Source organism: Poecile atricapillus, chromosome 2 (assembly GCF_030490865.1).
Source record: "Poecile atricapillus isolate bPoeAtr1 chromosome 2, bPoeAtr1.hap1, whole genome shotgun sequence".
NCBI lineage: Eukaryota > Metazoa > Chordata > Aves > Passeriformes > Paridae > Poecile > Poecile atricapillus.
In genome coordinates, this window is record NC_081250.1 from 132,087,709 (window position 1) to 132,103,286 (window position 15,578).

The following is a 15,578-nucleotide window of genomic DNA, read 5'->3' on the forward strand; positions in this document are numbered from 1 at the left end:
AGACGATTCTTTCCCGGCAGCTCTGGAAGCAAACAGCGAGGCGCCAATTCCGCCCTGCGGGCCGGGCTCATCCGCGGGCCCTGTCCCTGTCCCATCCCTGGGGCGCCGGGAGCCGGGATCCCCTCACCCCGCTCCCCTCCTCCGTCTGCGCTGCCGAGCACAAGTCACTCCCAGGGGGTTGGACGGAGAGGCGCTGAGGACAGGGATTGTTCCCCCCTCTCGGGGGACCCTCACCCCACGGTGGGGACCCCCAGGCGCTCCCCGCCGGGGTGGCTGCGGTGACTCTGCACGTCCGCCCCGTGGGCTCCGTGCCTGCACCGGCTCTGCAGCCGGCAGGATGGAGGCACTGAACAGTGGGCTCTCCTCCCTCGCCATCCTTGCAAGCCCCTCACCAGTGCCTGTGGACTCTTCTGGAAAGGTGTGGTGCCAACACTAAGGCATTTTCCCTGATATGTTGCAGGGTGACTTGGAAGTGCATCCCCTCATTACCATCCCACTGCTCTTGTCACTTTTGGCACCCTCTCCGCAGTGTTTTGAGTAGTTTGGGGCCCCAAAAATTGCTCTTTCTCAGGCTGGGGCAACCGTCCTGCCCTACTCCTCTGCCAAATTAAGGACCAGGTTACAATGGCAGGGAGAAATCTTTTCCCCAGGCCCAGGGAGCTCTGTCCAAGGAAAAAGCAATCCACTTGCACCCAGTTCAGCAGGAAGGGCTTCACTCCTGGACTCCATCTAGCAGGATACCAGAACTCCAGGCTGGCCCATCCATGGGAAGGATCACAGATGCTAGCATGCCCAAAAGCAGCAGGTGTTGACAGAGCTGGCGTGGCTGCGCTGTCCCCATCCTGATCCTCGTTGGTTCTTTGGCAGGGAACCACCCTGCCTGGACACTGTTAATGAGTAGCAAGTCAAACCCAGCAGTGCCTGGGCTGCAGTCAGACCATCGGTGCAGAAAGCTCTGCATCACTGCCTGCACAGAAGGCTTCCACAGGGCAGGGACTATGAGCCAGCCCTGCTCTGCCCCAGAGCAGGCAGCCAGGTGAATTTCCACTGGTACAGCAGATTTGACAGTGCCAAACTCAAATTTTTTTATGTGGTCAGGGCCTATCTCTCCATCTGCTCCTGTCCATGAAGATGGGGAAGGAAAGAATGTTTCTGCAGCCAGAAATACTGGTGTGCTGGCTGAAGAGCAACCTCCCTAGTCAAAGTTTATGTTGGTGCCATCTGGTCTCATCCTTTTCACTGCCTGTGAACTTGCACCCCTTCTTTGCTGGGGTGCTGCACCCCTAGAAACATCTTTTCTCACACCCCACTCTGCCATGTTGGCAGACCTTCTTCTCCCTGTTTAAAATGTTTCTCTTTCCACACTGCTCCTCTCCAAACCTCTCCTCATGGGCATCTTTTGCTCCCTTTTCTTGGGCATCTTCCCAATATCTGATGTCTTCTCGTTGGACTGATTTTTCTACTCCCAGTGTGTTCCTGTTCTCTCAGTAGGTTATTTCCCCTAAGTTTCTCTATCCTTATTGTTCTCTGAGTTCCTGTCCCCAGGCCGTTTTTTACGTCCCCAAGTACACGCAGCAAGGCTGGGATAACTCCGTTTGAGTAAACACTCCTGTCAGGATACATATGGGCTTAGTCCACTCCTCATAGGCCAAGTTCTGTGTGAAGTTTGTTTGGAAAGAACTTAATCAGATGAACAATATCAAAGGATGAAATTAAAGTGATTGTATATAGCTAAGGTTTTATTTAATAGTTTGAGGTTGCTTGTTTAATAATCTTCCCCCTGAGCAGACACAGACTGTAAATTTATCTTCTGAGGATTTATAAAGTTCAGCAGCCAGAAAAAAAGCCAAATTACTGAAGTGGGTCAGTGACAAGCATCTCTAACCGTTGGTCCATGGACTGTTATTTTATATTTAAACCAGTAGCTATCATCTTAAAATGTCAGAGAATGATCTAGTATTTCTCTTTACTATCAATACACTTGCCTATAGCACTGCCACACCCCATTCACTTTTTAAAAATTCATCCCTCCCTGGAAAATTTCAGAGGCAGCTATAAAGAACATGTTGAAATACACATATGGTTTGTTGGTTTTAGACCTGTTGGGAACAGAAACAAGCTCTGTAAAGCTACCTTTTGGGCAGGGCTAGGGTTTTTATAGCCATAAAGTTCCATCCTGACTTTCACAATGCAAACACTAAATACAGCAATATCCCTGTGACTGCCGTTTGTGCCTTTGTGAAGTATCCTCCTTCCCTCTGGAAGTTCTCTGCTCAGTCACAGAACACAGCACACAGCTCCATGCTTCTGCAGTTTCCCAGAGCTTCCCAAACCACCTGCCTCCTGCTGCTCTGTGTTCCTCTCTCCACTTCTTTTTCGGCATTGCTTTTTTTTTTTTTTTGCCTCTACTGGCATGGCTCGTTCTGCACCTTTTGCTGATAGAAGCAGCAGCTGCAGTGCTGTAGCAGGAAAAAGAACTAACTGTGCTACATACCAGGGAGAAAAGAACAGCAGATAATAAGAATGTCACAATAATCTCCATTTTTTGGGGGCAAATTATAGCCCTTTAAGTTGCATCTGAAAACTGAGCTCTTTGCACATCAGTTGCTGAAACAGATGCTGTCCACAGCTGATGGCAGAGCAGCTCAGCCCAGCTAATTGTGCATACAGCTTTTCAATCCGGTAAATATTACTTAGCAATGGCATGTCATGCTATTCCAGGCCAGCACAGACTATATCTGAGCCAGTGCAAATTTGCTGGCAAAGCCCAGCTTTATACCAGTACCACCCTAGGAATATGCATAGCCCAGATCCAAGTGTCAAACACCCAGCAGCAGCCCAGGAATGCGGCATGGCCATGTCTGCCTGGGCCTTGGGGCTGGTTCCCAGGGTCCCTTCAAGTAAAACACGTGAAAAAACACTATTTATTGAACTCTTCTCTGCTTGCTCTCCCCTTCCTTTTTCCTCTTCCTTCTTCCTTCTCACTGCTCTGCTTTTGTATGTTTGCTTCAGGAGCTGCTTCTCTTACCCCAGGTATCCTGTACTACATCCTGCCTCCTGCTTAGTTTCACCTCCATCTCTTTCTCTACTTTTCCCCCCTCCTATTTCTTTTTTTTCTTTCCCATGTCTCATCCCACACTTCAATCTCTTTTCCTGAGCAACTTCCTTCACTTAGACTTTTTGGTTCCCTCTTTTGAACCACTCCAGCTTCCACTTGTTGCCTCATTCTGTCCCTCAGCCACCAGCCCTTAAGGGTTCCTCTCTCTTCCCTGAGCCAGAGCTCGTGTCCCCTGTGTGGTACTTCTCACACACTGCTGGTCCTCCCTTGCTGATCCCGTTAATGGATGCAGTGTCCACGTGGCTCTCAGGAGACTCCAGAACAGGTGCCATAGGTGTACTTGGACCAGTTTAAGCATGCTGGCTTTGACAGGGTGGGAGCACTGTTGTCAGCAGCGCTGCAGCCCCCAAACTACCTGGCACTCATGGAGATCAAGAGGGGCCAGTGATTTCAGGTGCAGTGTTCTGGCCTCAGAATATCAAGACTGAGTTTGCAGTTAGTCAGCTGAGCTGCACTGGTGGCTCAGAGCCTCTAATCATTCCATGCTTCTAATGCTGTAACTGCAGATAATCTTCCATACATAAAGTGTTGGAGTGACTGGATTTACCAAATTGCATTACACATGTGTTTAGGCATATGCTCCTTTATTTTAAAATTGTGCTGTGTTTCCAGCTTATATTTCTCTCCTCATGGCACATTTCTTCCTTCCTACTTATGTAAACTTGTATTAGTTCTTTTACCAACTCATAACAGTGCAGTTATGACAAAAATAGGGTAGCTACCAGTCAAAAAGTTATTTTTATTGAAATGATTAAAAATACTAATTTACATTCAAAATAAAGGTATCATGTCTGTATAAAACATTGATTTTAATACCTGTTTTCAAAAATCCAGATGCAGATGTTTATGAAACTTTTTACTAGAAGCTCCTAGTGTATCAGATGAGATGAAAAATTATCTGCACTGAAAACAGTAAGCATTTCTCCTAGATCTGCAGAATTAAGGAAACTGAAGTGTAAGCTGCTTCCCCTTCTCAGAGCCACCCTTGCAAGCTTGAACACCCTCTCCCAGGTGCAACTTTCAAACACTGCTTGGGACTTCATGATGAGTGGAGCAGGACCCAAAAGCATTGGGTGGGACCCAAAAGCAGTGGTCTTGCACCTTCATCCCTACACAGTCAAGCTGGAGTGGTGCATGGTTCCCTTTCCCTGGGAAGGTTTCTTCCTCTGTCAGCACGAGGGCAGAACTTTGCAGTAGAGATTGACCAAAAAAAGCTTAATCTAAAGTTTACAGATACAGAAAATACCAAGTTTCACCTGAAGTGAGTGGTGTATGAAGCAGGGCTCTGTTGGCACAGCTGTATCATTAGGGGGAGCACACTGGCTGTGTCCCCATGCAGCAGGGGACAGCAGGCAGGGGACAGGCAGCAGGGGGACATGGCTCCAGTGCAGACCCTGCATGCTGTGCTGGGAGATGCAGAGGCCCCAGGAGATGGACAGACATCTCTTCTCGGACCTGGCAGTGCCGGCCAAAGGTGGCATCTCTCCTGGATGCAGGCTACCACCGGCCCCAGCAGCCAGGCCTTGCAGCCCACACAGGGCTGGCTTGGATTTGGGGAGATGAGGGGCACTCCTACAAGCTGCCCTCCACCGGGACCACAGGGAAAGCTGGTTAAAGAGGGTGCTGGGCGGTCTCTGGGACAATTGGGACTGGCCAAGTGAATCTCCAGGCTTTCAGACTCTATTTGAAATCAGACTCCTCTCAGTAAGAGAAGGGGAGCAGCAGGACTTTTCCTTCCCTGAAATTCTTGTAGGATCCAGAGAGTGGCTCCATCGCCTCACACGGCTGAGGGCTGCAGCTGGGAGAAGATTACAAACCCCAGGTCTTTTGACTTTCCCTCTCTGCAGAAATCCCCCAGATTTCTGGCTTTGAAACAAGCTGACTTTACCTTGCCTGCAGATCTGGGATGGGATCGGGAGGGAAACCTGCTGGCAGGGCGGTGCCGGTGGTGCCGTAGGCAGTGCTGAGAGACTCCCACTCCCCCAGGCAGTGCCTTGACCTGAGGCTCCCTCGCCGTGTGCTAGTGAGGGCTCTCCTGCATGCCGGGGCATTTTGGAGACCAAAATGGGGGACGTAGATTGACTGATTGCTTGTTTTTCTTTTTTTTTTTTTTTTTTTTTTCAAATGTAAGAGGAAGCAAAACCTTTATTTCTTTTCCCCTCGGAGATTATTTGTAAGGCATTATCTCTACTACTGCCAGCTGACATCCTTTGGCGTCACTACCACTCAGTGCACTGAAGATGCCTCAAGGTGTGTCAGTCGTGCTTCACGTCAATGCGCCTTGATGTATCTCTTTGGCTGGAATTGAAAGGTACAGTTTCTAAATCTCCCGGTGACCCAATTTGCATGGATCACTGGTGCGCTAGAATGTAGCTACTCCTTCCCATCGTGTTAATGCAAGTTTGCCTGCCTTCAAAGCAGCCTGGCCTCCACGAGCCACGCTGAGCACAGACGGAGAGCTCGCACTTGGGTCTCTGTGTGAAACGTGCACGGCTGCTTCAGACTCGCTATCCTCCACACAAGTTACATGCTTTAGGTATTTTCATTGCTATATCATAACCCCTTTATTTAAACATTGTAAATTCTTTTGCTCGATAAACATAGGCAGACAGCTGGATTATCTTCATCTTGGGGCTTGCGGTCAGCGAGCACAGTGAATGCTCCCAGGTTGCGGAGGCACCCTGTCCTGCCCGGCTCCCTGCAGCAAAGCCGGGCAGCAGCGCTCAGCGTCTCGCCAGGAAAAGGACCAAAACGCCTGCGGGGGAGCAGCCCGACACCAGCTATGGTCACAGGCTCCCTGCTGGGGTGTCCCTGAGCCAGCCCTGGGGACAGCCCTAATTAGTGCTTCCAGCAGCCCTGTGGCTCCCCGCGCTGTGCTGGCTGCGCACTGCCCTGTCTGCCGGCAGGCCGGGATGGGAAGGAGGGTGGCGGGCAGGCAAACCCTCAGGGGCCCTTCTAGAAGGCCCTGAGGCCCAGCTGTGATGGCAGATGGGACTCATGGGCAGCTTCAGCCCCAGGCGTGCTCCGGCTGCCGGCGAGGGCAATGCAAATGCAGTGCACCTGCCCGCGGGTGCCGTCACCTCCAGAGTCCTTTAAAGGACGCCTGGCTGGGCTACAATGTAAACCCAGTGCTGATTCAGACCAGGAGCTGGTTCTGCTGGGATGAATCATTCAAGTGCACAAGCACCCCATGACTCTGCCTCTAATTTTCATGTTGAGGTCTTCTTTTCCCACTCCACAGAGGAAATGATGGCCCGATCCTGGGCAGGAACCACAACAGAGAAACGCTAGGAAAACAAGGAAGCATTCGAGGGGATTTCAGTTATATATATATGACTGAACAAATCTGGGTGATTGGGTCAGATCCTCACCAACTTCTTTTGTCACGCACCTATTATCCTCTAATTTTATTTTGTGAAAACTGAGTCCTGAAATTAGTGCTGCATAAAGAGGTATGTAGCAGCTAACACTATCACATGTAATATTCCTTCCAAGCTACAACCTTAGCTTTGTCATAATTTGTATTTTCAAGCTCCCATTAAAAAGGTTGAAAACAGATTTTCAATAGTTCAGCCATGGGCACCTCACATTTTTCTGAGTCTCATTTGCCTTGTTAAAACAAAAGACAATTTCTAGACACACCAAATTTTTAATGAAAAATTAGACTGCAGCGCAGTCATGTGGTCCTGTCCTTTTCTCGGGTGCACAACATGTCTGCTTCCCTAAAATCACTCAGTAAATTCAAATGAGCTGGGATTATGTCACAGGAGTGAGGGCTATACGTGGGGACCTTGCAGCTTTTGCTTAGGTCTATCCTTACATAGGCAGCACTTGTTTGTCTATTTCAACAGTGCTTTCCAACTGGGAAATGACGATGTGGGTAAATGAACAAGTTACTGCAGGTAAAACAGGGGATGTGGAAGTTCAGTCCCTCAGCTACTGGTCAGAAACTGCTCCAATGTGTTCTTTAACCCCTGACAAATGCAAACTCCCTTTGCCCCTCACACGGGGAATGAGATACATGGCTTTTGCTGCAAGGTAGTGTATGTAAGAGGGTGCAGGTGGGCACTTGCCACCACAGAGCAGCCAAATTGTAGGTTAGTGACACCTTGTCCTGCAGCTGGTTGTCTCTCTAAACTCTGGGGCACAACAGATTAATTTCCCTTAAAGCCCCACTGTAAAATCCTGATTCAGGTGAGGGAATGGCATGGGAGCTTCTGTGCTCAGCTGGCCTTTGCCTCACAGCCACTTGCAGGCAGCAACCTGGTTTGACTAAAATTCTTCAGGTTTCAGCAACAGGAAATTGCAGATGAGAGAACGCTCTGTGCAGTGAATTTGCACAGTTTCAGTCACAAGCTGTGAAAAGTAGCAGCTCCCCAAGCCCTCAACTTTAACACTGCTATTAATACTGTTTTTTCTAATAGCATTGAGATTAATGGAGCATGAGGGTCTTGTTGTAGTAAACATTCTCCCAATGATGCTTAAGAAACCCACATCCTGTCTTCACACAGTTTGCTGTCTAAATGTCCCAACAAGCTCCCAAGCACCTTATGGTGTCCCAGTCCAAATGGGGAAGGTGAAGGAAGGAGCTCTATTTTAGAACCCAGTTTTGAGGTGTTTCCTCTGCCAGGCAGCAGAACAGGCACCCTGAAATGCTCCTCAAGGCACCCACCAATGATGGGTGCTGTTCACGGTTCATGAGAGGAGAAATTAGGTTTTTGTGCAGTGCTTTATTCCTTTTCCTTGGAGAGCCCCAGGCACTGCTCTCATACAGGTGCTTGGAGTGCAAGGCAGGAGAAAATCCCTGCCCCAAAACTGGATGGGCTTTGCAAACTGGCCCTGAGGACTTAACACCACACTGGTTTCCATACTGCTCTCACTGGTAAGGTAGACAGTCTGAGGTAGTATCAAAGCTGGTCAAGATGATCAAATAAACTACCAAGACTCCCTGAAGCACTGAAAATATGTTCCTGCCAAAGCAGTCAGGAGAGGGATGGGTGCATGGCTGGTAGGAGCAAGGCTGGCTGGTGTTCTGCCCTATGGCTACTTAGCAACTCTTCCCACCCCCTGAGGACAATAGGCCCCATCCTGGGAGTGGACTGGTTTCAATATGGGACTCTCCATCTTGATCCAGTTTGGATGGGTCAAGACATGTTGAGACAAGCCCTTTCAATATGCTGCATTTTATTAAAAACAAAGTAGCTGTGGGCCAGATTGTAAAACTAGGTGGGCCTCATTTGTCTGTCCCTACTGTAAGCCAATGAAACCTTCAACATATTCAAACTCTCACCTTTTTACCCATTTGAATGAAAAAGCATCACTAATAAAAGAAAATGACTCACCTAATGCTAAACCTGAGCTCTGTAGATCAGCTTTGATCAAATTCACTGACATTTGGATAACTGCATTATTATAACTAAAACATCTTTTAAAGTTTTTTTTCCAGACGTTCATTCTTTAAAATTTGCTTTGATCACTGTGCATATCCTTTTCAGCAGAAATTTGTCCACAGAGGGTGAATTTTTTTCATTTGTTTTTCATATGGATTCTCTTTCCTTTGTTCACGTTTTAAATCAGTGAAGCTACTCTTCAAGCTAGCCCTTACAATAAAAATGCAGCTACTGTGCGGCTTTTAACAACTCATTTAACCCATCTGTACTTCAATAGTCTTGTTAGAAACCCAAGGCAACTCACACTTATTTATGCAATGAGGCTGATCGTGAGGCTTAATTAGATATTTTTTTTTGAGGATAAAGTAAACATTTTAGAAGGGCAGAGCAGGGAAGTGACGGTCACTGTTATGGTGGTCTGACAACACCAATTTGTAATATGTTACAACAGCAGTGTTACAAAATGCTGCACAGAAGGATATTTCTTTCAGAAAGTACTTTTGAATTAGTTCAAGTGCTCCAGTTTCCAAATAGGAGTCACAATCTGAGACAATTAAAATAAATGGAAGCAGGAATGTGTCAGGACAATTACAAATTAAAAGATTGAAATCACTGGAGATGGAAGGGCAAAAATTTGCTTGTGTGTAAGTATGCATCTCTGTATGAAGCTTTAACTTTAGATGTTGAGAAAGATAAAGTTTGACTTTTTCTATGAAAAAAAAAATCACACATCTGTGATGCAATAAAATTCAGTTTAGCAATACTTGAGTGCATTTGTAACCAATTTTTCCCTTTCAAGCAGGCAGGAAGACTTTTTAAGCTTTAATTTGCTAATTATCATTTATTGTAATTTGACCATGCAGCTGGGGAAGGTGGTGCTGATTGTTCATCAAAGAGGGCGTCTGCCGGGCTCTAGAGTCAAGGTAGTCTTATTAGTGGCTTTTTACAGCATGGGCAGAGTTCTTGTTAGAGCTTGTAACAGAGGTGGATTAACCACAAATAATTTTTAAAACTTTGTAGTCTAAAGCTGTAGCACCTTTTACCGTATTCTAGGAAAAAAAAAAGCGTGTTCAGATAAGGTTCGCTGGTGAAATTCTCCCCGTGTCTTGTACCAAGGTGCAGTCTTCACCCTCCCAGGGCTGCCTGCGCAGCCATTTTGCAAACACAGATTCCTGTCATCTGACAGAGCGAGCCCTGGAACTCTGCACGGCTTCTGCCTCCGGTAAAGCTATTTATGAGCGCACACATTTCCAAAGATCGGGCCCTGCAATCATCAGCTTCACACCAAGCTTCTTAGGGATCGCTTGTTTTCCCAAAACACTTTAGGCTGAGAATTTCTATTAATATAAATCTGCTTTAAACAGGAGATAGTAATTTTTTAATGCAGACATCCTTTAATATTTTCATGATGTGGCTTATACCTTAATAGATAGCAGTTGCAGTGCAGATCTGGCTGCGCAGTTGCATAACATATTTGCGGTAATGAGAACCCTTGCTGACATGGAAAATTAATATTAAGAAAATTAATGTAAGGAAAATCTTTAATAGGTTTTTGCTTGTGTCTAATGCAATTTTGCAGTTAGCAGAAGGAAGAATTTACTACCAGGTGAGTAGCCAGCTCTTCAGAAATCATGTTTTGTTGACCACATTTTAAGACCTGCTGGTTTGATTTAGCGCATCAGGCGCAGTATCTGCTTCGTAAACAACAGCATGAAACACCACACTCGGGATCCCGCCTGGCATACTCAGCTGTCAGAACCTTGCCCACAAGAAAGAGCTCCTTGGTACAAATGTTTTTCATGTTGGTGCCCGTTCTGTCTGGGGAAGTGCTTTGAAAGCTCAGAAACTTCAGCAGGGTAGGAGAGCAGCTTAATGCTCAAACCCACCTAGCAGTGACTGGGTGAAAAGACATTATCTTTTCATAAGCAGCATCTGTCAAGTCCTCTGGCAGAGCACAAGCAACTGATTTCCCAATGAGAAAGGCTGCCCTTACGTGTTGCATGTCCAAGGACCGTAGTGTTACAGCAACAGGGCAGCGTGCAGACACGGCTCTGCACAAAAGGGGAGAAAATCCTGGATGGGAACCAACCTTCTCTGCCTCCCACCTCAGCCTCTGCCCCCCAGCTCACAGCTGCCATCCCATCAGAGAGCACCAATGTTGGCATCAGCTTTTTATCAAGGTGATCCGTGATTTAGGTGTTAGAGTATTTTCATCTGTTGCCTGAGTTTCTCTTGAATAAAAGAAGACTGGCATATTTTTCTCCTTTTTGCTGCAAGGAAGGTAGGTACTGACCCCCTTTATTTCCTGGTGATTGTGGATACTAGAGATGATGCAAGCACAAGATATCTGGCATGGTATTACAGAAACCAAAGGGAAAAGAATTTGTGGAAGAAACCCCATTTCTTTTCCAATTTAGACAGCTTGAAGTTGTTTTGTTTTGTTACCTCCTACCTAAATTTCTTGAAAACAATACTTAGCAAGAGGGAGGGATTTCTTGGTAAACACTGTGTATTGACTGCCATTTTTCAAGGAGTGGGCAGACTCCTGACAGCTGAGTCCTCCCTGAGAGACACCAGTAGTGAGAGGAAGGGTTGTATTTGATCAATAAGAAACGTATGTGTGTGTGCACAAATAAAAGGAGCAGAAAATCCAACCCTCTTATCTCCCTTCCTTCTTGCATGCCAGATCACCTTTAGCATCAGCTCCAGTCCTGCAGCTCCTGCTTTCAAGCAGGGCTCATAGACACCAGCCCTGGCTGCTGACCTGCTCTGGCTACAGAGTCAGGCCCTGTCTTTCCTCATCCCTTCCCTTTACCATTTCATTCCCACAAACAGAAGGAAGTGGAAAATGAAAGTGAATTGTTAACTGCATTTTTTTCAAAATTAAGTAGATATCAGAAGTTCTCTAGAAGTGAAAGATGACAATTATTTTCTAAAATACTGCCATAACTTTTATTTGGAAGCCCTCTGCTGCTAATTGTTTCATTACTGAGGGTGTATAGAGAACAAGGCTTGTTTTATCACAGAACGGACTCTCTTCCTGGAAACCCCAACAGACACATAGAGAAATGTTGTTAGGTTGAAAGATCATTCAATATTTGGATAGCTAGTTTTGCCCAGATAAGAAATAATTTATTCTTCATAACTAATTCAGAAAATCTTTAAACCAGATTAACTAGCAATGTGTTAATATTCATCATCTTCTTGAATACTGCCAGTGGCTTGATCACACTGTTCAGAAATAATACATGAACAAAACATGCTTATAAAATATAAATATTGCTGTTCATTCTGGGTTGTGCATGCCCATCTCATTTCTTTTTATTCCCAAGTATTCAATATAACTTCATTTTGCAACATGTGGATGGTTAGCTCATAGTTAGTTCATACACAAAATGTAACAGAAATATTGCCCTTTTTTTCTCTCTGAAGAATGAGATAATTAAATCAACTTTTTTCAGTTGCCTATGGTATTTTTATGGAAGGTAGATAACGTATATATATTTGGAGACACACACATTAACACACACACCCAAAACATATATGATGTTTTTTGGCTGAAACAGTTGCATTTGTCATCAATAACAGCAAAACATGGTCCTGATCCAATTGTTTTGCAGTTTCTGGTCACATTAATGCAGTATAGAAGTATAAAAATAACGTATAATTATACTCACCATATTACAGTAGAAAGTTTTCTGTCTAGATTTTAAGCTCTATTCTCATCTCTGCTAGAAACCGCTATTTTATCTTGCTTTACAATGTTCCTTTTGCATCAGAAAAATTGCTGCTTATATTTACATCAGCCATTCAGCAGACCGATAGAGATAAAAACATGCACAAAGTACAGAGACAAAAGTTTATATCAAACAATACACATCAAAGAGGGGAGACTTCACTTCCTTTTTGTTACCTCCACCCGTAGATTTTCACATTAATCAAATCATTACTACGTCATTGCTAGTAGCCCCAAATGGATCATATTAATTCACTTCTCATTCAAAATGATTTTTTTATTAAATCCTTAACTATCATTATATCAAAATAATATGCTAATAAACATTTAAAACAGTTGATAATGTAGAACATTCGCCCTTTTAATTCTTGTTAGGTGGACCCCAAAACAGAAACACATCAAAAGAGAAAAGAATGTAAAATTTCAATTAATCTTAACCAGAAGTTCGAGCAATGACAGTATCGAAGAGACTTTGTAATACCTAATATCCCCTGACAATATTTCAAATCCACATGTGAATATAAAATAACTTCTTGTTTGACTTCATTGACCCAGCATTGTCAGTGGAATAGAAACTTCAGTAATTCCTAAAGGTATCAAAGTGTGATTTGCTCTGATTTCAGCTTAAATTATCTATTTGTCTATATCTGCATTTTGTCTCTTTCAGAAAGCAGAGGGGATTTGTTCGTTCATGGTCTTTAAAAACACTGTCTTATTTTCATTAAGCTAAGCCCACTGCTGATGTAATTCTTGCATTACAAAGGTCTTAATTTAAACCATGACATAAATGCTTTTCATCAGTTGATTTTTTTGTTCTTTGTGCCAAATTTCTTGCATTTTTAAAATAAAGAATATGGTGTATAATAACTGCTGCGGGACAGGCTGCTTTATTCTTCAATATGAAAGACAAATGGGGTGTGACATGCATACGTTTCAACATGCAGCACTTACTTCTTCAGGACCTTTACTTTTTCCACTGTTTTCTCAGTAGACTATTTCACTTCCTTTGAATCAGGCCTAACGATAACACCGGATTTCAAGCACGGTTCTCGGCGTTGAGCACACTGACGGGACCAAGAGGTGAAAAGTGCTTCTAATCTCTCTCCTCTCTCTTTTTCTCTCCCCCTTCTCTCCCTCTTCCACTCCCTGCCTTCCTCTCCTTCCTTCCCCCCTCCGCTCAAGGATTTGGGGTCTGCAGATGATAATTTACAGAGCGTTTTGGAAGAAGGGTGGGGATGCATTCCTAACACCCCAAATCCTGGTTTGCATTACACATTAGGGATTTCAAAGCACACCAAGATTTAATCATAATCAGAAAGTAGAGAAATTGTTTCTACAACATTCTGAAGTACCGAGGTTTTTTTTTTTCCCTTTGGTATCCCTGTAACTAATACAGCAAAATTGTACTGCCATCATGTCCTACTATGATTGCAATGAGCAGTGAGCTGTGTAAATGCATCTGGGAAAACTGCATAACTTGTTTGGATATTATTTTGAGTTTAGGAGCTTGGTTAATTTTCAGATGGAGTTAAAAGACACTAGCTGGTTCTCTACTTAAATGTGAAAGTACAGAAGAAAATTTTCTTGATTAGCATTACTGCAAATGAATCAAGATTACAATGGAAAGGATGCAAATATTTTATTTATGTAGAATTTTCAACACGATCTATGCTAACACCGAACTGCAGCATTGTTCATTGATCTCCTCAGGACAATATTGTCAAATACAGAACAGATTTAGAAAAATTCAATTGAATTTGTGGAAGGGATAAAATCTTTAAATTACCTTTCTTCATCTGCTGCATTTTAGAAGATGTTGACCTGATACTTCTGTGTTCATCCTGGCTTTATACTTTGTCTTTGAAGCAATGCTCTTAAAATTGCCAAAAACAGGATACAAGAACAGGTTGACTTTTAGTCTGTCAACTTTCTTGTAGTATGCAAGACATTAAATGAAATGGAAAATGTGCCTTTTTTACTCAGATTAAGTATTTGTAATTAATTAATTTTACATGAGGAAATATATTAATTCTATTTCTTGAACATTGGGAACATAAATAAAATTGAATCTGGGAAAATAAATTATTTTTTCTATTAAGTACTTAGGACAACAGTATATAGAATACTTCTAAATTGAAGATTATATCCATAAAGTTGGATATTATATGGTCTGTTATTTTATCTTTTTTCTTTTATTCACTTTATTGTTCTACTGCATGAACCTGAGCTGAAGAGAGCACGGCTATTCTGTAAGGGCGTGTTCATCTTTACATATTTTAGACCTATTTTGATAGATTTATATCAAGGCTGAAGTAATTCACTCTGGGAAAAAACTTGGCATCAAAACTTTTAAATACAAGCAGATTTTTCCTTCAGATTTTTTTAAAGAAAATTTTAAAATAATTCGGCATGTTCTTAAAGGCAAAGGTTTAAGTCCTGATTCATTTTAAGTCAATGGGAGTTTTGCCATGACTTCAGTGGAGCCAGGACTTCCTTCAAATGATGGGAAACAATTACGTTTAGCATTTTCAGATGGAAATTTTGTGCTTGTATAAATTAGAATTGTCTTTTTTTTTTTTTTTTTTTTTTTTTTTTGAGGTGGGAGTGTGTATATACATATTGTATAATCCATAGCGTGAACTCATCTCTGGATATCTTTCTGTTAAGTGACTGTCTTTTTTTCATTAAGATAAGTAACAGTTCAACATATGTGGTTACTTAAGAAATTCCTCGGGATCTTTAGTGGAGTCTTTTGGGATAAGATGTGAAATCAGCCGTTGTCATTCATGACAAAGATCCCACATAATTTTTTCAAAGAGTTTGGCATGCCAATGAGAGTGGATCAGCCTAAGTGATTGTATTTTGCCCATGCACTTTCCATGTGAGGTTTGGATCTGAGATGGGACTTCCCCCTTTCCTGCCCTAAGCTGCCTTCAAGTACCACTTTGCATTAAAGTACCTCAGGTTTTTGGCCAGGCCAGGAGAGCTGTGAACTTCATTACCTTGCCTTGCTTCACATAAAGGCAAGGTTATTGTTGGTGAGATCCTGCTCACCTTAAGCAAAGACAAAGCCCGACCCCCAGAGCAGTGAAGGGACTGCTTGTGTGAGGTACCTGCAGGATGGGCCTGGCCTCTCTCTCTTTCAGGTAAAGCTGTTCCAAAGAGATTTATCATATCTGTCACCTCTGATTGTGTTCAAATACCAGCAATACTAAAGCTATCTGAGGCAGATGATACAGTTTTTGTACAAGGGATGAGTAGTTCAACGAGACCTACCCTGAAGTTCCTGCCCTGAACCCTCAGATCCCAAATACTTCTCTGGGGTTTCCCCACA